The sequence below is a fragment of the Suncus etruscus genome, chromosome 11, assembly GCF_024139225.1.
Source record: "Suncus etruscus isolate mSunEtr1 chromosome 11, mSunEtr1.pri.cur, whole genome shotgun sequence".
NCBI lineage: Eukaryota > Metazoa > Chordata > Mammalia > Eulipotyphla > Soricidae > Suncus > Suncus etruscus.
In genome coordinates, this window is record NC_064858.1 from 91,152,260 (window position 1) to 91,174,712 (window position 22,453).

At 36.6% G+C, this 22,453-nt stretch overlaps 1 protein-coding gene and 1 pseudogene across 2 annotated transcripts in view; both read right to left on the bottom strand.

Moving 5' to 3' along the window:
- Nucleotides 1-22,453, bottom strand: part of TAFA2 (TAFA chemokine like family member 2) — a 588,553-nt gene that overhangs the window by 414,883 nt on the left and 151,217 nt on the right. The window lies entirely within an intron of this gene.
- LOC126021902 (farnesyl pyrophosphate synthase-like) lies at nt 5,044-12,765 on the bottom strand (annotated as a pseudogene).

A 22,453-nucleotide genomic window follows, 5' to 3' on the forward strand; every position in this document is an offset into this window, starting at 1 on the left:
AGATAACACTCAGAATTCTTATATAAATGTCAAGAATACTCTATTGGTACTGCAAGCCACAATCTCTAAAAGGGGGGAAATGAAAGAGCAAAAGAGAGGGAAGAAAAATGTCTGCCCTGGAGACAGGCATGGGGATAACAAGAGGAAAACCAGGAACACTGATAAGAAATGTGCACTGGTGAAGGGTGTTGGACATTGTATGAATAAAACTCAATCATGAACAATTTTGTATCTGTAATAATAAACTGTATTATGAACAACCTTGTAACCACAGTGTTTAAATAATCAGAAAAAAAGGAAAATTCTTGGAAAGCTAGACATTAAAGATATGATAATACACTATATCATTGAGTAATAAATACCATAAAGGAAGATAATGCATGAGAAACTAAGTCAAAAGTGCAGAAAGAGTAATTGGCCATTATCAAGGTTATTAGTAAGGCCTCCCAGATAAGGAGTGATTTAAATAGAAATCTAAAAGAAGTGCAGGAGAGTGCCATGTGACCATGAGAATTTAAATATTCTGGGCAGAAACAAGGTGAGTTAACTCTGAATAATTTCTTCTTCTCTTGTGGATCACTAATTCCATTTGTAGCTATGTTTATTTGGGCTGTCACTGCATTATAAATAAAATGTTAGATACTTTCCATTTTAAAGTTTTATTTATTTTAAATATGTTTAATAGTTTTTTCTGCTGGGCTCATATTTTATTTATTCCCTATTTCCTCTAACTACATTAAACATAATTATTATAGATGCTAATAATTATAGCTGAATTTGAGGTCTGGTAATTGCTTTTTATAAAGCAGTATTATCACAAACTTAGTAACTCAAAACAACACATTTATTCTTTCAGAACCTCTTATAGTTCACTAATCTACATGTAGGTTATTTGGGGGTCTTATTTGGGGCCTCACAAAGCTGCAGTCAAGGAATCAGTTTAGAGAAGTGCCCATTTCAGATGCACATGATAATTAACACTTAATTCCCCATAATCTTCAAATTGAGTGTCCCATTTCCTGCTACTGGTAGCTAACGATTGTTCCTGTGGCTACCTCCACAGTTCATCTCATACCAAGAAAGTCTTCTCATAACAAGTTCATTATAGTATTATGCATCATTCTCCCAGAAAGTAAATACCATCACCACTGCAATATCCTACTAGTTAAAAAGTCATAACACACAATGGGGCTAGAGAGATAGTACATCAGGTAAGACACTTGTTTTGCAGGTGGTTGACCCAAGTTCAATCCCAGCACCCCATATAGTCCCTGATTCCACCAAGAGTGATCCCATAGCCTACACTAGGAGTAAGCCCTGAGCACTGTAGGGTGAGGCCCAACACCAAAGTTAATAAATAAAAAGAAAGTCACAGATTCCACTTATGCTCAAAGAGAGGAACTCACACAAGGTTGTAAACAATGAAAAGCAGAGACTCTTTAGAGTCAGTCTGCCATTAAATTTGACTCTGTTGTGTCTTTTTTAATTAAGTAAAATCTGTAATTGAATCACCATGAGATCCATCTTGAAAGCTGTAATGATTGAGTTTCACTCATACAATGTACAACACCCATTCCTTCACAAGAACACATTCTCCACCGCTAATGTTCCCAGTTTCTCTCCTCCACTCCCCCAGCCTGCCTCTATAGGTTCTATTGTCTCTTGCCTCAATGGGTTCTATCACATGGAGCCTTATTTCACCTTGAATATCACTTTCTTGGTTATGTTGTTTAGCTTTGCTCGTAATAATAGTCTCAGGAAAAAAGGAAATCGGGAGGGAACATGTCAGAATTCACATTAGGTTATATTTTTGTTGTGCACTGCAGCAAGAAATCAAATTTCAAACTCATACAAGGGCTATACTTTTCAAATCTCAAGAGTGACTTTTTCCCCCTACAATTCAACATCAATATTAAAATACAACTGTCTTTTTGCTTTGCCTTTCTGCACAATAGGTTTTTCACATATTTATATTCCCACTAAGAATATAGTCTTCTGATTTCCAAAACTGCCTACTTTTGGTAGGTATTGGATATTTTCTCCTCTCCTTTAAAAGGCCAATAAATATGAGTTTTAATAAGTAGAGAGATGCTCTTAGGGATGTCATAAGCCAGAGTGATGGCACAAGCAGTAAGGTGTCTGCCTTGTCCACGCTAGCCTAGGACAGACAGTGGTTTGATCCCCTCCATCTCAGATGGCCCCCAAGCCAGAACTGATTTCTGAGTGATAGCTCAGGAGTAACCCCTGAGCGTCACCAGGTGTGACCCAAAAATCTAAATAAATAAATAAATAAATAAATAAATAAATAAATATGTTCTACAATGTAGAAAAAAATGGTCAATCAAAAAATCTAAAAAGTCGGGGCCGGAGAGGTGGCGCTAGAGGTCAGGTGTCTGCCTTGCAAGCACTAGCCAAGGAAGGACCACGGTTCGATCCCCGGGAATCCCATATGGTCCCCCCAAGCCAGGGGCAATTTCTGAGCGCTTAGCCAGGAGTAACCCCTGAGCATCAAATGGGTGTGGCCCTAAAAAAAAATCTAAAAAGTCTAAAATTCCCTTTGCTTATGTTCGTGTGTGTGTGTGTGTGTGTGTGTGCGCGTGTTTGTAGTACCAGAGATTAAACCTAGAATTTTACATGTGCAAGGCAACTACTATACTATGAGCTATAGTCACCATCCAAATTCATTATTTTAAATATAATTTTTACATGATTAAGTCAGATTGCCACTAGAAGATTAGTGATTACTCATTTTATGAGGAACAAGAGTTAATTTTGGAAACTAGAGGTACATAAAAGCTACCAAAAAGAAAAATAAACATACAAAAGCCAAATATGTGTCTCAGAGGGCAGCTTTGCATTCATTCATTCATTCCTTCATTTTACTTTTTGAGGACTTTTTGATAGCAAATCTGACAATTCCCAAGTTTTTAAAAACACATCACTACATATCATATATCAGTAAAAAGTTTCCTTACCCACAAAACTAATATTCTGTTAAGTATTCTAATAAACTGAGAGTAGATTAGGCTATTTATTATTTATGGTGTCAAAGTCACGGACAATGTATAAGGGAAACTCAGAAAAGATTAAACAGGTAAACAGAAGGCTGAAGACATAATACAGTGGGTACAATGGGTAGGGTGTTTGCCTTGCATGTCATCTAGATTTGATCCCTATCACACCATGTGGTCCTCCAAACCCACCAAAAGTGACCTCTAAGTATGGATCCAGAAGTCACCCTAATTACAGAGCCATGGTGGTCCCAGAACACCAAAAGATGTGTTCCCCAGTTTAAGAAATGATACTTTCTACTTGAATTTTACTTATAATCATAACTGAGACTTCATTTTAAAGATCAAATTATATTATAATGCTTGCTCAATCAATATAATGCTCTTTCCTGGAGAACAAAGTCCAGTTTCTTTTTTCTCCAAGGAGCTTACGCATAATATTGGAATAGGGAACTGACTTTCAGAGTTACCTAAAAAGACATTTGACATCTTTTCTTCTGCGCAGAGTATTCTTTCAGCACTTTGAATTTCATGTTTTAGAATTTCACCCTCTTGTTTACTACCATGTTCATACCAGTTGTTGTGGAAAGCCAGATAGCACAGATTGAAGGTTGAATCCCACTGTTGTCTGAGAATCAATGAGTCAATCAATGAGTCAATCAGGCTTTCTCTCATCTCAAGGAGAAATGTCATGGTTCTAACTAGTATTTTCTTTTCCTACTCATCTTTCCACTGGAGCAAAACTTGAAGGGTCAAACTCAAAGTATGTGCTTGAGAGAGTTAACTAAAACGATGGGATTATTTTTTTTCTAGATCTTGCAGCACAAAGTCCATGTTTAATTTATGAAAATCCAAGAATTAGAACCATAATATATAATAACAAAATATGTATCTCAGATGTAAGTTTTTCTCATGAGCCTGCAGTTAGGGTGGGGATTTGGTCAAGGATTCAGGAAAATAAACCAACTGGGCCTCTGTACCTTGAAGTTAAATCTAGTGAAGTTCAGCTCCACTGGCCCTCTGTCTTAATCTACTAGGAATGGTGTTAAAAGGTGGCCAATGGTGTTCATTTTCTGTTGCTGCTATAAGAAATTTCCTCAAACATTGTAGCTTAGAACTAGAGAAATTTATCATCTTACAAAATAATGTCAACATGATGATGGGCTGGATTTTTCTAAAGACTCTAGAGAAATTTTATGTCTTGCTTATTGGTAAAATTAAAATCCTTGTAGTTTTAAAATTGTTTTGTTGACTACCACCTAAGAATCTTTCCTGTCTTTTAAAAGCCTCCAAACTTCTTAACTCATGGCCCCTTTTCTGTATGTTGAAAGTAAACATTGGTGAACTAAGTTCATCTCACATGCCAAATCTTTCCTATTTCTTCTTCTGCCTTATTTTCCAGAAGAGTGGTACATACCCTCTGTGATGCTGTTCCTGAACCATCTGGCAGATGAAACCCACCCTCCAAGCTATTTTTTCCAAAGGACCATGTAGAGCAATTGTTCTAGAGATTTTCCTGGAGGCTTAAAGCTTCTGAGACATCACTGCACCAGAGTTGGGAAGGACACCATCCCCCATGATTAGTAATTCCTAACCTTGGGCTATTCTTTTCTTTAAATTTTTGGAGGTGTTGTAGCAATACCCAGAAGTGCTCAGGGATTACTCTTGGCTCTGCACCGACAAATTACTCCTGGCATGCCGGTGGGACCATATGTGATGCCAAGAATTGAACCTGGGTCAGCCACATGCAAGGCAAACACTCACAGTACTATCCCTCGGGCTTCTGATGATCAAAGAGAGATTATTCCCTTCTTACAATGCTTATATAGCACAAAAAGAGGAACCTGGGTATCTGAGGGGTAAATGGATATAGCCTCTGGGGTACTTGAGGTACTGGAGAAAAAGATAAGTTTGAACCAGTGGGGTTTAGGAATGCCTCTGGAGCAAAACTGTTGATAGGTATTATCTTCTCTCTCTTTTTTTTAAGTTAGAGAATAATTTTTTGAGGACCACCCCCACCATGCATGTTAGATCATTTATTGCACTTGTAGATCTTCTGTGCCAGACCCAGGAAGATGGCCAGGGGGCTTGGCAGGGGTTAGCGTGCTGCTCTATAATACTCATAAGGTGGTTATAACTCTCTTCCTAGTACTGTGTGAACAGGACAGGCAGACCCATTTCCTCACAGAGCACCTTTACTCAAAGCCACCTTCATCTGGGTTCCTTTTGCCTATAAATTTCCGGTAGGATTTTGCACTGCTCCAGAGAGGCCCACTGCATACACTGGACCACTAGTAAGCTGCATGTGTTGTCTTCAATGTCAGTGACAATTTTGCCCATCACACTGGAGTCCCCAAGTAGGTCCAGGTAATCATCCTAAATCTGAAAGAACTATCCCATTTCCAACAGGATCTTATTGGTATTAGCATGCTCCTTCTCACCGTCAATACTTGCCATGTACATGGCAGCAGCCATAGGAAGGTAGAAGAAGTAGAAAGAGGTCTTATACTTGACAATGGAATTGCACCTCTTTTTGGTGAATCTGCCAAGATACATGTTGTTCTGAGGGGGCTGTTATGACATCTAGAATCTGCCCAACTTTTGTCTGATATGAAGGGTTCAATGATGTTCAGGTAATAGGGCTGCTCCCAGAAGTAGAACTTCAGAAGACAGTACATTCATGCCTCCACAGGCAGAGTCATTCACAGCATCCAGCTCTACACCAGGCTTCTAATACCAACAGGGCTGCCCAATGAGATAAAGATGTATCCATGATGTCATCTGTCACCAGCAAGAAAGCTTGGAGCGTTCCACAAACGAGCCCACAGTGAGGGTCTACTTGATATTCTCAGCATTTTGCTTCCTGACCTCAGCCAGCTCTCGAAAAGTGGCCAGCACCATCATGCTATGATGGTATTTGCCCCTAACCAAGTTGTACTCCAGGGTCTTCTTGAGCTGGCAGATACATTTCCTATCTCAGGGTGGTTCAATTCATCTTCTGTCACCCACGAAGCTGCATCCAGGATCATATCACTTCCTTCTTCCAGAATAAATGGAGACAAGAATTCAGATGTATTTAACCAAGAGAGGCAGGATTTCCTCCAGCACTTCTCCCAGATTGTTGGGATGCTGAAGGTATTATCTTCTTTAAGGAGAGTTCTCTGTGAGGGAAGAGGGTTGGGCCAAGGTCAAGTCTGATTAAGAGTCACTAATCATGGGGGGATGGCACCTCTTGTTGTGCTGTTCTTCCCCATATTTGGTATGATGGTGTTTCCAAAGCTTCCAGCCTCAAGGAAAATACCTGAAACAATTGCTCAGTGGGGTACCCCAGAACAAACTGGGGTTTCATCTATCAGGCAGTTCAGAAACAGCATCACAGAGGTTCAGCATCCAACAGAAGAGAAGGGTTTTTATTCTCAGGGATCCACAGTAAGGAGAGAGGGACAATTTAAATAATCCAGCATAATCTCTCATCTAGATGTTCTTAGGCTTGATTATATCTTTAAAACCTCTTTGGTATTATTATTAACCAAATATTTGCATCCCTCAAAACCTCCAATGTTGAAACCCTACCCCCCCCAAAAAACAAATGTTGTAGAAGATAAAACCTTTGAGAAATAATTACATCATAAGAGTAGAGTCCTTAGGGGGCTAGAAAAATCAAACAGCAGGTAGAAAACTTGTCTTGTATGCGGTCAAGCCAAGTTTAATCCCTGGCACCATGTATGACCTCAAGCCACACCAGGAGTGGCTTGTACACATCCCTGAGCACAGAGTCGGGAATAAACTGAGCACTTCTAGGTGTGGCCTAAAAGAAAAGAAAGAAGAAAGGAAAGAAAGAAAGAAAGAAAGAAAGAAAGAAAGAAAGAAAGAAAGAAAGAAAGAAAGAAAGAAAGAAAGAAAGAAAGAAAGAAAGAAAGAAAGAAAGAAAGAAAGAAAGAAAGAAAGAAAGAAAGAAAGAAAGAAAGAAAGAAAGAAAGAAAGAAAGAAAGAGAGAAAAGAGAGAAAGAAAGAGAGAAAAGAGAGAAAGAAAGAAAGAAAGAAAAAAAGAAAGAGAGAAAAGAGAGAAAGAAAGGAAGGAAGGAAGGAAGGAAGGAAGGAAGGAAGGAAGGAAGGAAGGAAGGAAGGAAGGAAGGAAGGAAGGAAGGAAGGAAGGAAGGAAGGAAGGAAGGAAGGAAGGAAGGAAGGAAGGAAAAGAAAGAAAATGGATTCCTTATAAATAGGGTTCGAAAGAGACCCCAGGAACATTATTTCTCGCCCACTGTGATGTTCACAATACAATGAGAAAATAGTCATGTGCAAGCTAGATTCAAGTTTATACAAGAAACTAGCCACACTGGTATTCAGATCTCAGACTTCAAACTACAGAACAGGGAAAAATTAATGTCAATGACTGGACATCACATGGTAGATGATATTCTGTTATCTACACAGTTCATACTTGCTGTGTAAAATAATATATTCATAAGGTGATAGTTAGGACACAAACATCTCAAGGACCAGGACATTATTCTATCTACCACATAGCACTTGTCATCAAGAGTATCAAAGCAGAAAAACTGTTAGCTTACACAGGCTGTATTGAGAATAAGAAAAAAATGGTCTTGAGGCCAGAGCAATATCACAGTGGGTAGGGCACTTGCCTTGCATGCAACTGACCCACGTTTGAACCCCGGCATTCCAGATGGGCCCTCAAGCCTGCCAGGAGTGATTCCTGATTGCAGAGATAAGAGTAACCCTTAAGCACCACCAGGTGTGGCCCAAAATTAAAAAAAAAAAAAAGAAAAAGAAAAAGAAAAAGAAAATGGTCTCTTTTGGTTATTCACAGCACAAAATAAGAGGATTCTAATAAGTACTATAATTAAATTACTATTATATACAAATGATTTTAGAAAATTTCAAAGGAGAAAATAGTCTTCTTTAAATGAAGTAATTATAATAAAACTTTTTATTGGGGTACCCTTATTTTGTGGTACTGAATTAATAATAACTTTGCAAGCTATGTACTTAAGTTCCTATTATATTTCAATAAGATGTTTCATAAAATAATAATAAATTAAATCTTTAATATCAAACCATGACACAAGGGTATTATTATTTATTTTCAGAAAACTTTAATAATAAAAAAACTGTGGTTTTTTGTCTCTCTCTCTCTAGCTTTATACCTGTGATACTTTATCACTTTATAAAATTGTCTATTATTGTATGCAATTTCAATTAATTAATTAATTTTAAATAATTTAAAACTTATTTGTGATTTCAGTTTTATTTATTCTTAGATTCATTTCTTTTTGGGGGGCACAGCTGGTGCTCATCTGGTGCTGACGCTCAAGTGTTACTCCTGGTTATGTGCTCAGAAATCGCTCCTTCCTTGGGGACCATATGGAATCCGGAGGGTTGAACTATGGTCCGTCCTAGGCTAGTGTGCACAAGACAGAGGCCTTACTGCTTGCATCACTGCTTCGGCCCTGAAGTCATTTCTTCATACTATTTTTTCATTTAGTCCTCTCAAATAATAGCATTTTTGTAGAAAGTAAAATGGGTTCTATACCTGGCTGTTAAATTTTTCTCAAAAAAAGAAAAAAAAAAACGTGTATTGTCTCTGTAAAACCTAGTGCTAACTAAACCAATAGGTTTATGGAGATATTTATGCATCTATTTTGTGTTATTTATAAACTCAGGGCTGTAACTTACAAATATTATTTGTTGTGGCTGGAGCAAGAGCACAACAGGTAGGGCACTTGCTTTAGATATGGCCAACACAGGTTTGATCCTCAAGAAACACATATAGTCCCCTAAATTCACCAGAAGTGATCTCTGAACAGAGTCAGGAGTAAACCCTGAAGAAAGCTAACCAAAAAAAATTATTTAGTCATCTAAAGTAGTTGATGTGAGGAACAGAAATATGTGATCTGTATATTATTTAGGGCTAACCTTGAGTCAATAACATTGGGCAATTAAAGCAGATCAGTGTCCATGCTAAAAAGGTACCTTTACAGGCCAGAGTAAGAGTACAGTAGGTCAGGCTTTTGCCTTGCACATGACTGACCTGGATTTGATCCCTATACTGAATTTATTCCCCAAGGCCCTCATTTAGTGATTTCTGAGGACAAAGCCCGGAGTAAGCTCTGAGCACCACTAGGTGTTGCCAAACCAAAAAAAAATATTAAAAAATAAAAAAACAAGGAAAGGCACCTTTGATAGAAAGACAGATTCTAGATATTGAAACACTTAAGTGTTATTCTTAATAGTTAACCAAATCATTTTCTGCTTCTCTATTTGTCTGCTTCCTCTCATCAAAAACCATTAAGGGACCCAAGAGCTAGTATAGAGGCTAAGGTACTTGCCTAAATCAATGTTAGACTGTTCCCTGCTACTTCCAGAAATGACCCCTGAGCATAATTAATTAACTTCTCTAGAGTCAGAAAGTTAATGTAGCAGGTAAAGCACTTGCCTTGCATACAGCTGACCTGGGTTCAATCCCCAGGACCACATTATGGTCCTTGGAACACTGCCAGGAGTGATCTCTCGAGAGCACTGAGTCACAACTAAACCCTGAGCACACAGTAAAGTGTGCCCCCAAATCCCAAAACAAATCAGCAAAAACACTTAAAGGTAAAACTTAATCACTGTTTATGGTATAGATATTTCCAGAAATAAATCCCAATACAAAAGAAATGCATTTGTTAGATTGTCACACCTTCTAAAGGTGACTGAACACGCACATAAAAGAGATAGGATTATCCTAGTGTTTAAGAATTAAAAATAATATGGAATTCTATAGAAAATAATCAAGAAAAAGTTACTTATTTGTTCTTGAATTACTCTAATCCTCAAATCTCAATTAAGTTGAACATGAGTGGGTTTAAAACGTAAGCTTTTTTAAAAATTCACTAAAAAAGCTTTATTCTTTGATGTTTGCATTATTGCTTTTTTTCATTATATGGGACTGTATAACTTTTTAAGATTATTTTTAAACAGCATAATTATAGTTACAACATTATTCAATATTAAGCGTCAAGCATACAACATTCCAAAACTAGTCTCCAGTGTCCATTTCCCTCCACCAATATTTTCAGTAATCCTTTCACTCCTCAGCCTGCCTCTATGGCCAGCACTTTCCCCTCCACAATTGTCCTAGTTTTCCTTCTCTAGCCTATTCATTCTACCCCTATCCCAGTGGGAGGCTTCCTACTGAAGACTTTTTCTCCTTCTATTTATCTCTATTGCCTTTGGACATTGGTTATTCCCCTATGAAGACTCCATATCCCACATATGAGAGAGATCATTTTGTCTGTCCCACTCCCTCTGACTAACTTCAATCAACATGATCCTCTCCAGATTCATTTACTTCATGCAATTTATATTGTATGAGATTTGGGTACACACAAGTAGAGGCAATTTGGTCATATCGGTGATTTGGCCAATTTTTCAAGCTTATATATCTATTTTTAAATTGTAATTTTAAATAAACAACTCACTTATTCTTTATTGGGGGTGATAGGTTCAAGGATTACTCCTGGTTCTACACTTAAGGATAACTCCTAGCAAGTTCAGAAGACCATATGTGTTGCCTAGGAATGAACACAGTCAGGCATGCACATGTCATAGTGCCCTACTTGCTGTAATATTTTTGGCCTATATGTCCAGGATAACAATAAGAGGGAACATAGAGCTAGCTTGGGACTCAAATGCAATACAAGGAGAATAAAAAAATAGAGAGAGGGGCATCACAAAAATCTGATATACTTTGTTTTTCGAAGTTACCTTCAGTGGATTCAACAGAGAGAAGGAAAAACTCAAATTATTAAAAAACTAAAAATTCCCTTCAACATATGCATTAATTTTTTCTAGTTGTTTTCTATTTGTTTCAGATATAGTATAATTTCAGAAGTGGTCTCTATAATTGAATTGTATTTACTCATTAAAGTACATCTTATCTTACCATATAATAATATACCTGCAAACCTAAGAAAATGGTTATAAATAAAACTTTCAAGTATGCATAATTTCTACATAATTCACAGAACTTCCATTAACTTTTCTTACACAAATAACACTGAAAGTCATCACAGTAGGCCTTCTACTAAAAATGCACCTTCTTAATATTCATTGTCCAGATCTATTTTATCAGCATTAATCCTAATTATGATAAAATAAGAATAACTCTAAATGATTAAATCCTGTCTTAACTAACAGAAGTTTAAACACATAACTGAATGCTAATGATACTTTAAATAGCTGCTTTTGTCATATTTTAGCATAATGTCTAACCATGCTTCTTCAAGATTAGCAAATATTGCAGCCTTTCTTTTTCTCCAAGGGATTTTGTTCTAAAAACAAGTCATGGTACAAGCATTTTATGCATGTTACTATCATTATGAGTACAAGCTTTTATGAAATCTTAATGCAATACACAACATGTGTATTTTACACTCATTAAGGCAATTCACCTCACTTCCAAGAAAAACTCTGGCCATATGCCTCACTTCCAGAAGAAAAAAAAAAAAAAAAAAAAAAAGAACATGCAGCAGTCAAAATTTCAAGGATATATATAAGAGGAATAAATGGAAATAGAAATTTCCAGCTTACAAAAATTAAATATTCATAACCTGTGATCATCTAAAGTTCTGTGAAGAAACAATCACTGATCATAATATAAAAAGTACTTGAATTCTTGCCTAGTCTTGCCAATAAATATATCATAACAGTGTTCAAAAAACTTGTGCACCTGAAGCCCCCAAATTATATTCAAACTTGCTAAGTTAGTATTTGTACTGAAAAAAGAAAATGTATCACAGTATTTGGGTATAAGCCCAGAACATAATATAGTTGAAACCTTTTTGTACTAGTTCTTAGCTGGCATGTAGATCATCAGGTGCAGCCATTTCTTTTAAATAAAGCAATTTGGTTAATGAATACTAATTAAGTTTGCTGATAAAAATTCTAACTGTGCATGTGCATATGTGCATATTAATGAATAATGGGGATGGAACTAGAACTCTAAGTTCTGCCCATATGTCATTTCACCTCAAAAATAATATTTGCACCTGCATTAAGTCTTATCCACAAAATGATAAGAAAAAAAAAAGGGTTTTCTGGCAGGTCAGTTACAATGTGCATTTATGATCTGCAGCACCAACCACTTTATAAAATAACTGGTTACAATTATTAATATCAGTGTATTCTAGAAAGAGTCACCATATGTAAGAAAATTTTCAGATAAACCCTGTCATTTCTGTGTGACTAGGAACGGTAATTTTTCACAGAATGGGATACTACATATTAGTAACTGAAAGGCTAAAATAAAAGAATTTCCTATACAAATAAAAGGTTTATAGCCCTTTCTTTTCCTGAAACAGTCCAATTTTCTTAACAGTAAAGTGTCAGACAATTTTGCTCCTCTTAGAATATCAAGAGAAATTTCAGACAAATGGGAAGTTGTCCTCTAAATAATCTAAGACTCATTGAGTTTCATAAAAAGACTAATCACTTTTGGTTCTTTCCTGACACAAGCTAACACCAGTTAAATTCTCATGTGGTCACCCCCCAAGAGTAATCCCTGAACACAAAAGCCTAAGTGAGACCTAAAAACTGAAGGGTGTGACTCAAAACCAAAATAAATATATAAATAAATAATAGCCAGGTATCATTGAAAAGACAAATACACTTTTAGCTTTCACAAGTAGATTTGGATTTTTATGATAATCTTGACATGTTCAATGATATTTCCACTCTTTATTTTGTTATACATGTCTTGCTTTTATTCTTTTTCATTACAATTTTTTGTTTTGGAACAAAACATGTTTAGTCATGTTCGGGGGATACTTCCAAGACCAAGCTAGAGGTAAGGATTGTAAATAGCTCCAGATATTATATTTAGGTCTCTCACATACAAAACATGCACTGCCTTCTTTTTAAACCATCTCCCTGGTTCAAACAAAAAGATATGTTTTAACTTTGTGCTTGGCTAAGGTTTTTCTGAATAAGAAAAAGATTATTAGTTTCAGATCTTTAATTCTACAAACTTCATTACACTGTTCCTTGATTCAATTCTATAGCCACTGGACTGTAATTCTTTTTCCTTGGGCTTCTACAAAAATAGAAATAATAAGGTCTATTTACCTCCAGTTTGTACTTGGAAAATATAAATGCCGATGCAATTTGAAACATCTTTCTTTAATATAGAAAACATTGTAATAAACATTCTTATAAATACAATTGAAAAGAGGGAAGACATCTACAAGACAAACATTTACCAAATTTAAATATCAATCCCCCAAAATGAGCTGATTTTTTGCTCAGTTGCCTCTCCCAGTTCTAGGCCAGAACTGCAGTTACCTGTGAAAATCTACCACAAAGGCTTCTCAATACTAACAGAGCTGTGGGATGAGGCTGTGGGAGAAAGAGATGAGATGGGATTCTCTTTTTATAACCTCACCTCTGCTCTTTTTTGAAAAGCTAAAAAACATCAAAGCTAAGCTATTTTTCTTGCTGGCATCTAAAAGAGCAATTATCTCATCTTCCACATGCCTCCCTGGAATAGGTTTTATAATAGTAAATCCAAGGGTTCATATATCATGCCAGTAAAATTATCAGATGGACTCACTCTGTTAGAATACATACATGGAAAAAATACATAAATCTTAATGAATTTTTTTAAATTTCAATTTAGATGACTCTCCTTTATCAAGACATTGCTATTGATTTGATAGGAATAATTACAGATGTTTGTGCTAACCAGCCATTGTCAATATCCACTAGAATGTAAACTCGCCATATATCTATGAGAAATATCGATAATCAGGCTATCACTTGAAAATACAAATGACGGTTTCCTCTGTTAGAATACGGATGTATCAATATCACCGATAGCAATGCCCACACAAAGTAAAGTGTGCTACTAGGGTACTCTGAGCCCAAATGTCAATGCTTTTTCCAAGTGTTAAAAGTTTTTTTTTTATGTTGAGGCATCACAAAGCATGCACTCTCTGGAAATGAACAAAGCCAGCTTGAGCACCTCAATCACAAAGCATCAGAGTGATTTTCGTATCACAATTTTCACAGAAGGGATTAGTTTATGCACCAATAAATGGCTCTCAGCTCCACACTGGTCCCCTGCTCTCCAGGCTGACTCTTTTATTATTGCTCTCTGACAGCCTATCACCCTTTTTAGTTTATCTCTCTGACTATACCAGAAAATCCCTAATGGCACAGGGACGAGACAGACTCAAACAGAGATTTCTTTAAAGGTTTGTGTTGTCTATTTTCTGGCAATCACTGACAGAGAAGTGAATATAATGCTTTATACATACCTAGCACATTATCAAAGCTAGAAAGGAGTTGAACTAAAGATTTCCTGAGTTAAGGCTATACCTTTGATAGCCGCATTTAGAAATTTTGATTTCTAAATTTTTGATTCACCCAAATTGTATTTTAAGAACATAGACAACTTCTAGGAGAACACAAGCAATAGACAAGCAATGTCTTAAATGACACAATGTGCATTAATGTTTTTAGAACTTCTTAAATGTCAAGTAAACATGTAAATTCCTGTTTCATGTTTTATGTTTAAACTAAAGGCTTGTTTCTAAACTAAAGGCTTTGAAAAAAATATATATATATGGAGCCATAGAGATAGCGATAGGGTATTTGCCATGCATGCAACCAGTCCAGAATGAACGGTGGTTCAAATTCTGGCATCCCATATGTTCCTCCGTGCCTGCCAGGAGGGATTTTTGAGTGCAGAACCAGGAGTAGTAACCCCTGAGTGGCACCAGGTGTGATCCAAAAACCAAAAAAAGAAAAAGAAAATATATACATATATCACTTCTAAGGATACTCAATGCTACCCTTATATATTTTGCATATTAGATCTTTCATAAAAGAAGTACATTGTTTCAGCATCATTAGTACATCACAAAACCTAACATTAACCCACAAAATTTATCAATAACATCATAAAGACTTGCTCTATCACACAGTGCTTGTTCTGATCAAAGCACATATATAGTTCCTTCTGACTTATAAATTTTCAAAGTACCTTAACTTCTTGAAATCATTAATGTATGTGTTTGCTAGTCTTGGGGGTGATATAATTTGTCCATTCAGATACTTCTGGAAGCCCTGGCAGCCAAACCATGCCCTCTCAAAGCAGTCACCATGTCTGTACCGAGCCAACTCCATAGACTCAATCTATTCTTGAAAGAGATATAAAAAAAAGCTATGAAAAATTATGAGTACATAGGCAATGCAACTTAACTGGCAATTGAGGGGAGAGAGTGGGCCAACTCCATGCTCTACTTAAACACACCTGCTGCACCCATTACCCACAATCACTGCTTAGTCAATGGCCCTTTCACCACTTTTCTAGGACTCTCTGCAATGAAACTAGTCTGCACAATGACATTACCAGAACTTTTTAGAGTGAGTGCAGGCACCCTCTCCTCGCCAAACACCCCACCTTCACATACTTCTGGAAGTCATTGCAGCTGAAAGTGATTCACAAAAGCCACTTTATCTGCCAAAATACTTGGAATTCTTGGACAACTCCACATTTTTTAATACTATCATTCCAGTAGGACACATAAATGTATATGCCATTGTGTATTTGAAGCTACCTAATGTTCAGAAACAAAAGAAGTAACTGAAAGATCAACTCACAACAAGAGCTTAGTAAACCTTCAATAACTGACTTAATAACCTCATTGCAAGATATGATTTTTACAAATTTTCTTTTGTTGTACTTTTGGTTCATCTTTTTTTCTTCTTTCCTTTCTCTCTTTCTTCCTTTCTTCTTTCTGCCTCTCTCTTTTCCTTTTCTTAAAATAATTTTATTTCCATTTATCTGGAAACAAATTTATTATGTTCTGTTATATAATACATGGTCTTTAAATAAAATAAATTTTATATATATTAAAATTAATAATCATGATCTATGCTCATTTACAAGAGCTAAACCAGCTCTTAGCAAGGATCTAAGAAAATTTCAAAGATATCTTAGTTTCGTTTTTTAAGATATATTTTGCTTGTGTTGACTTATTTTTTAACACAACTGGGGAATCCAGGTCTAAAAGGTAGAGTGAATGAAGCGTAGTAATTAATAGCAATAAACTACATAGACTTTCTTATCCAGCGATGGTGAACCTATGGCACGCGTGCCAGCTGTGGCTTGCGAAGGCCTTGCAGTTGGCAATCGGGAAAGTCCGCAATTAAGGTATGCGGTGAGGCGAGAGGTAAGTGTGCCGGTGTCTGCTTTGCAGCTCACCTGGCAACAGGGCCAGACTGGCCATTGGGAGGACGTGCTGGCACTTAGAGGGCATTCTTTGGTTTTGTGCGGCAGTTTGGGCACTCGGACTCAAAAGGGTTAGCCATCACTGAAAGCAACATTTTAGAAGTAAACCTCGAAAGATGTCATCCTTTCCACAAATGCAAGTGTGTGAGTGTATGTGTGTATGACAGAGAGAAAAGAGCAAAACAAAGAGAAAGAACATGTTACAAAATTCAACAAGCACATAAAAATATGCCAACCAGCAACAAAACTTATATTAAAAAAAAACACAGTCAACAACCTAGTCTTTAACTTGATTAGTTGAAATCCTTTATTAGTGGGCCTGGAGAGATAGCACAGTGGGGTTTGCCTTGCAAGCAGCCGATCCAGGACCTAAGGTGGTTGGTTCAAATCCTGGTATCCCATATGGTCCCCCGTGCCTGCCAAGAGCTATTTCTGAGCAGACAGCCACGCCGGGTGTGGCCCAAAAACCAAAAAAAGAAAAAAAAGAAATCCTTTAGTAGTGGAGAAAGAGCATAACTCCTTCCCTTTTGTGTACTAGTAGTTAGGCTTTCACTTATATTTTGGGGAGAAACATAATTATCCATTGAGGTAAATGTCATTTGATAAGAAATTAAGAAGGTGCTATAGTTCTAAAATAGGTAGTATTCCAGTTATTCTTTTTCATACAAATATTTTAATTATTTTGGACTCTGAATGGCTCACCTAAGTTAAATAACCATGAATTAGTGCAATATACTCTTTGGTGCTTATTTTTTTATTTTTTATGTCTATGTTTGCAGTAGCCAGTGTATAATTTTTTTTGGGGGGGGTGTGGAGCCACACCTGGTGATGCTCAGGGTTACTCCTGGTTCTACGCTCAGAAATCGCTCCTGGCTTGGGGGGACCATATGGGACGCCAGGGGCTCTAATCGAGGTCCGTCCTAGGTCAGTCATGTGCAAGGCAAACGACCGCTGCACCACCACTCTGGCCCCGCCAGTGTATAATTTATCACAGTTGTATAATCTATCTTTAAATTATAATGCATGAATATTTCAGCTGTCCCAATTTAAAATCATCAAGTCTAAACATATTAAACAGAGTGAAGCAGGGCCCAGAGAAATAGTACAGTAGGTAAGACGATTTGCCTTGCATGTAACTAACTTGGGTTTAATTCCCAGCATCCCATATGGTCCCCTAAGCTCACCAAGAGTTATTCTTGAGTGCAGATCCAGGATCCTCAGCATTATCAAAAGTGATGCAAAAAATAATAAAAATAAAAAGCAGCTATGCCATGTTTCTTAACTCAAGACCATGGCTTTTTTTTTTTTTTTGTGGTGCTTATCGTTATTGTTGGAGTCCTCACTGGATATTTGACACTTCTTTTTGTACTGGTGGAGTGTTTCACCTTCTTTTTCTCCTTCATCTCTCAAATCGATGATGAGAGCCTCTAGAAGGATTCCACCCATTTTCGGCATATTAGACTTTTACCCCAGTTTATTACTTTTCTCTTCTTCAAACAAAACCACATAACTTGAACTAGCTAGTCCTGTCTCCCAGTTAGAGGGGGAAATAAGGGAGGCACCAAGACCAAACAGGTGCAAGACTACTAAGTAGTAGGCTAGGTACAGAGGGGACCACATATTCTAGTAGCCCTGGGGGTGAGGGAAGAGGATATGGGAGGTAGGACAAAAATGGAGGTGTAGGGAGGACAATTTGGTGATGGGAATCCCCCTCTGATTTTATATAAATGTGTACCTAAAATATTATTGTCAACAATATGTAAGCCACTATGATCAAAATAAAAATTATATTAAAAAAATAAAAAGCAGAAACAATTAAAAATGAAAAAAATAACAAAAGAGAGAAACAACCTAACATCATTTATTTCCTTCATATAATGAATATGATGTTAGGTTTTACTTAAGATGTAAACTTCACAGTGCTATTCAGAGGCAGAAATAAAATAGTATTTCAATAAATATAAACTAAGCATGATACAGTTACCATAAATACAGTGAAGAAGAGAACTTCCAGAGTTCTCAAAAAAGGATTATAAAATCTATAAAAGACTAAATTCAAACATGTAAAGGAGAGCAACAGAAAAGCCTTTCTAAAAAGACTCATTTAGGTTTTGGATTTTTAAATTTTGGGGTTACACCCAGCTGTGCTCAGGCCTCCTGGTTCTGGACTCAGGGATTACTCTGAGCAAGGCTCTGGGATCATGTGGGATACCTGGGACAGAAACCTTATGGGCTGTGAAAAGGCAAATGCCCTGCCAACTGTACTATCATTCTGGCTCCTAGATTTTAATATGAATGACAAAAAAAAGATTACAAACAAAGGAAATGCTCAGTGTACAGCTTAGAATGCAAGTATGTGTATGTGGCTAAGCATAATGAGCTAAGATAATAATAGGCTCACAAAATAAAGTCAGAGAAATAAACAGGTCCTAGAGAACTTTGTAAGTCCAAGAAGAAAAAAAAAAGAAGTTTGTTTTGTCTAAGTAAGGAGCTTTCCAGGGTTTTAATCAGGAGAGTGACATCTTTTATACATTAATTAGATTAGCTTGATCAAAAGGAGGTGAATGAGATATCCAATAGTAACAATCCTTGGAGCTGGAGCAGTGGCGCAGTGACAGGGCGTTTACCTTGCAAGCTGCTGACCTAGGACAGACCGTGATTTGATCCCCCAGCATCCTATATGGTCCCCCAAATCAGAAGCGATTTCTGAGCGCATAGCCAGGAGTAACCCCTGAGCATCACCTGATGTGGCAAAAACAAAAAATAGAGTAACAATCCATGGAAGGATTCCAAGGAAAGATGATGCTGACCTGGGCTGTGATATTAAGAGAAAGAGAAAAGACTAATTCAAGGTATATTTTTATATGTGATTAATCCTAACTGTCAGGTGGAATAAATGGGGTGAGCAAAGTTAACTTCTAGATCTTTACTGGAACAAATAAATAAATGATAGTTTCGAGAAAGGGGGAAATTAGAAGTAAACTTATTGGGGTGGGAGAAGCTTTATTTTTTTCATGTGCCATTACAATGCCTAGACTCATCAGTTATTTGCCAATTTTTGAAATAGTATGCTTCACATAACCCTATTTATAAAATTCATAGAAACGTAACAAGCAGCATGACTAAACTTCTTATATTGCATTTTTAGTTTTTATTTTGTCACAGCAATTGTTCTCTAACCATCCTAGCTCAAATCTGTATCTCTGAGGATAGATGGATAAACTAAAATGCATAATGAGCTTCCTTGGGTACCAAGAAGGTGTACCATCTTACAGCCTCTGTTAAGAATGATGCATTTCACAATTTAAAATTTTGTATGTAGCAAAGTGAAAAATAAAACAAATCCCTGGTGTTCTGACAAAACTAATTTTCATCCTAGGGTAGGTATTCTTTTTTTGAAACTGCTTAGAGAAATCAGGTGAGGATTCAGTTCTTAGCTGTTCTTATTCTCATCTGAAGCTCCTGATATCTTTAAAATCTCTCACTGGAAGAGCACAGAGGATAAGACAATACTAAAACAAACAAATCCAAGACACTAATGCCGTATCTCATTTACAGTATTATGGTCAACAATGACGACAACAACAACAAAAACTGCAGATCAGTTATCAGAAGTAATGCAGAGTAAATAACTGAATCTTAACTCCCAAAAATGATACTACATCTGCTTTATCTTAGGTACTATGGCCTTAAGATTTTACTATTGCTCACAGCTTATTTCTGTGTACTAATCATTTTTTCATGATTTTTCTTCTTCCATTTAATCTTCACAAAATATTATAAGGCCAGTATTATATAGAAGAAAACTCACATTCAGAAAAAATGTAGAATAGTTAGAAAGCTAGAAAGTGAGTCAAGATTGGACTATATTTATATATATTTATATTTATATTCAAAACTCATGTTAGTGCCTCCTAGTATTTTAGAACTCTGTAGATACACACATTTCTGTTTATACCCTAGGTACATTTCAGTTATTCTCCAATATAAAATGACAAGTGGACTCAAGCAGCACTGATATCATTTAATGTCATGACTACACAGACAAGAGTGAATTGCAACCAGAATCAGATCTACCAGGGAAGGTCCTAATGCTGCCCTGGCATCAACTTTCTCCATAGTGAATTCATATAATACCCTAACAACTTGGTAACAGCAACACCCTGCTTTCAGGGCAAGATTCCCTGCATTGCCACTTGGTAATGGTAAGATAAAACCAGAAGACATTCCATGTCACTCTAAATTTGAGGTAGGATTTGTACAAAATTCAGGAACTCTAACTATAGAAACCTGACCACTACAACCATGACTGTGAAGAAATTATACTGGGCCCACAGAGAAAGACTTTGGCGTTAGACAACTTATTATGCCTGGAGCCTATCTTTGGTCTTATGGCAGAATGCTTCATGGGTAAGGTCTCCCTGTTTTTAAGTCAAAGGTTTTTCCTTTCTATTTTCCCCATATTTTGCTGTGCCTTTGCCAAAAAAAAAAAAAAAAAAAAAAAAAAAAAAAAAAAAAAAAACCTGTCCCCCACACACACACCTTTTTTAAATGCTATTTTGTGCCATTTTTATCTCTTATATTTTACATCAGGGCTACACCTTTTTCATAGAAACATGGGAAACAGATTACTTTATTTACCACATATTCCCATATTTTTCTAAAAAACTACAAGAAAGGAATAAAGAAAGGATGGGGCCCAGGGGAAAAGTGATCTTGAAAGCATTGGTGGGGAAATAAATAAGGAAAGAACTAAATATCAAGACAAAGTCAATGATAATAGAATCAAGGGACCTAAACATTAGCAATCTAAACTTATAGGGACCTGTTATACTGACAGGCCAAGGGGCAAAGGGTAGTAGTATAGGGTGCACTCCGGCCATTGGTGAGGGAGGCTGACACTGGTGGTGGGAAGGTTCATGACTCATTGTATATCTGAAATTCAACTATGAAGGACTCTATAGATCACAATTGTTTCAATAAAATAAAAAATTTTAAAGAGTAAATTGCAAGAGAGCCAACTATAGATGAGCCAATCCTCACAACTAGAACATTACTGAAACACGCTGTATTTCTTTCAGCTTGACTAAGTTGTATGTTTATGATAGAGAGCTTTGTTTGTGACTGAAGTCACAGCGTATGCTCAATTTGATGTTGGTTTGTTAGACATAACACTGTCATGTCTGATTAATTTGACTAGCAGAGTGATTTCTGGAACTTTCATATTTCATTAGATAGTAATTAATGGTATTTCATTAAATAGTAATTAATGGATGCAAAAGTGATTTAACATCATGTATTATTATCCTTTTACTTCTCTAGTTAACAAAATAGCGCAGAGTTTTCCAGCATGTCAGCAAATAGCTTTAAATTGCAAACATATAGCACATAATTATTCTTATATTCCCCACTTTATTTCTTTTTTAGCCCCACCTGGGAGTATTCAGGGCTTCCCCCTGGCTCTACACTCAATTCCTCATGGCAGCATCAGGGGACCATAAAGAATTTTAAAGATCAAACCCAGGTCAGCCATATGTAGCAAGCACCCTACTTGATGTACTATTGCTCTGGTCTCAACATACAATTATTCTTAATCCTAAAGTTGAAGATTTCTTTTAAAGTGAAAAATTGAGGGAGTGAGACAGTACAGCAGATAAAACACTTGTCTTGCATGAGGCTGACCCCAGATTCAGTGCCCAATATCCCAAATGATCTCCCCTAGCACCACTTCAATTAACCCCTGAGCATAGAGCCAAGAGTAAATTCTTATTACCTCCAGATATACCTCAAAAAAATTTAATTTCAAAAAAAAGAAAAGAAACCATTTTTAGACCCCAAGTTTCCACTTTTTAATTCTCCGGGGCACTGTATATCTTATGAGTGTATTCCTAACTAATAAAATTTATTAAGTGATAATCAATTTGTTATTTTAAGAGCATTACTGCATGGCCAAAAGACACATGAAAAAATGTTCCACATCACTAATCATGAGGGAGATGCAAATCAAAACAACGATGAGATACCACCTCACACCCCAGAGAATGGCACACATCACAAAGAATGAGAATAAACAGTGTTGGCGGGGATGTGGAGAGAAAGGAACTCTTATCCACTGCTGGTGGGAATGCTGTCTAGTTCAACCTTTATG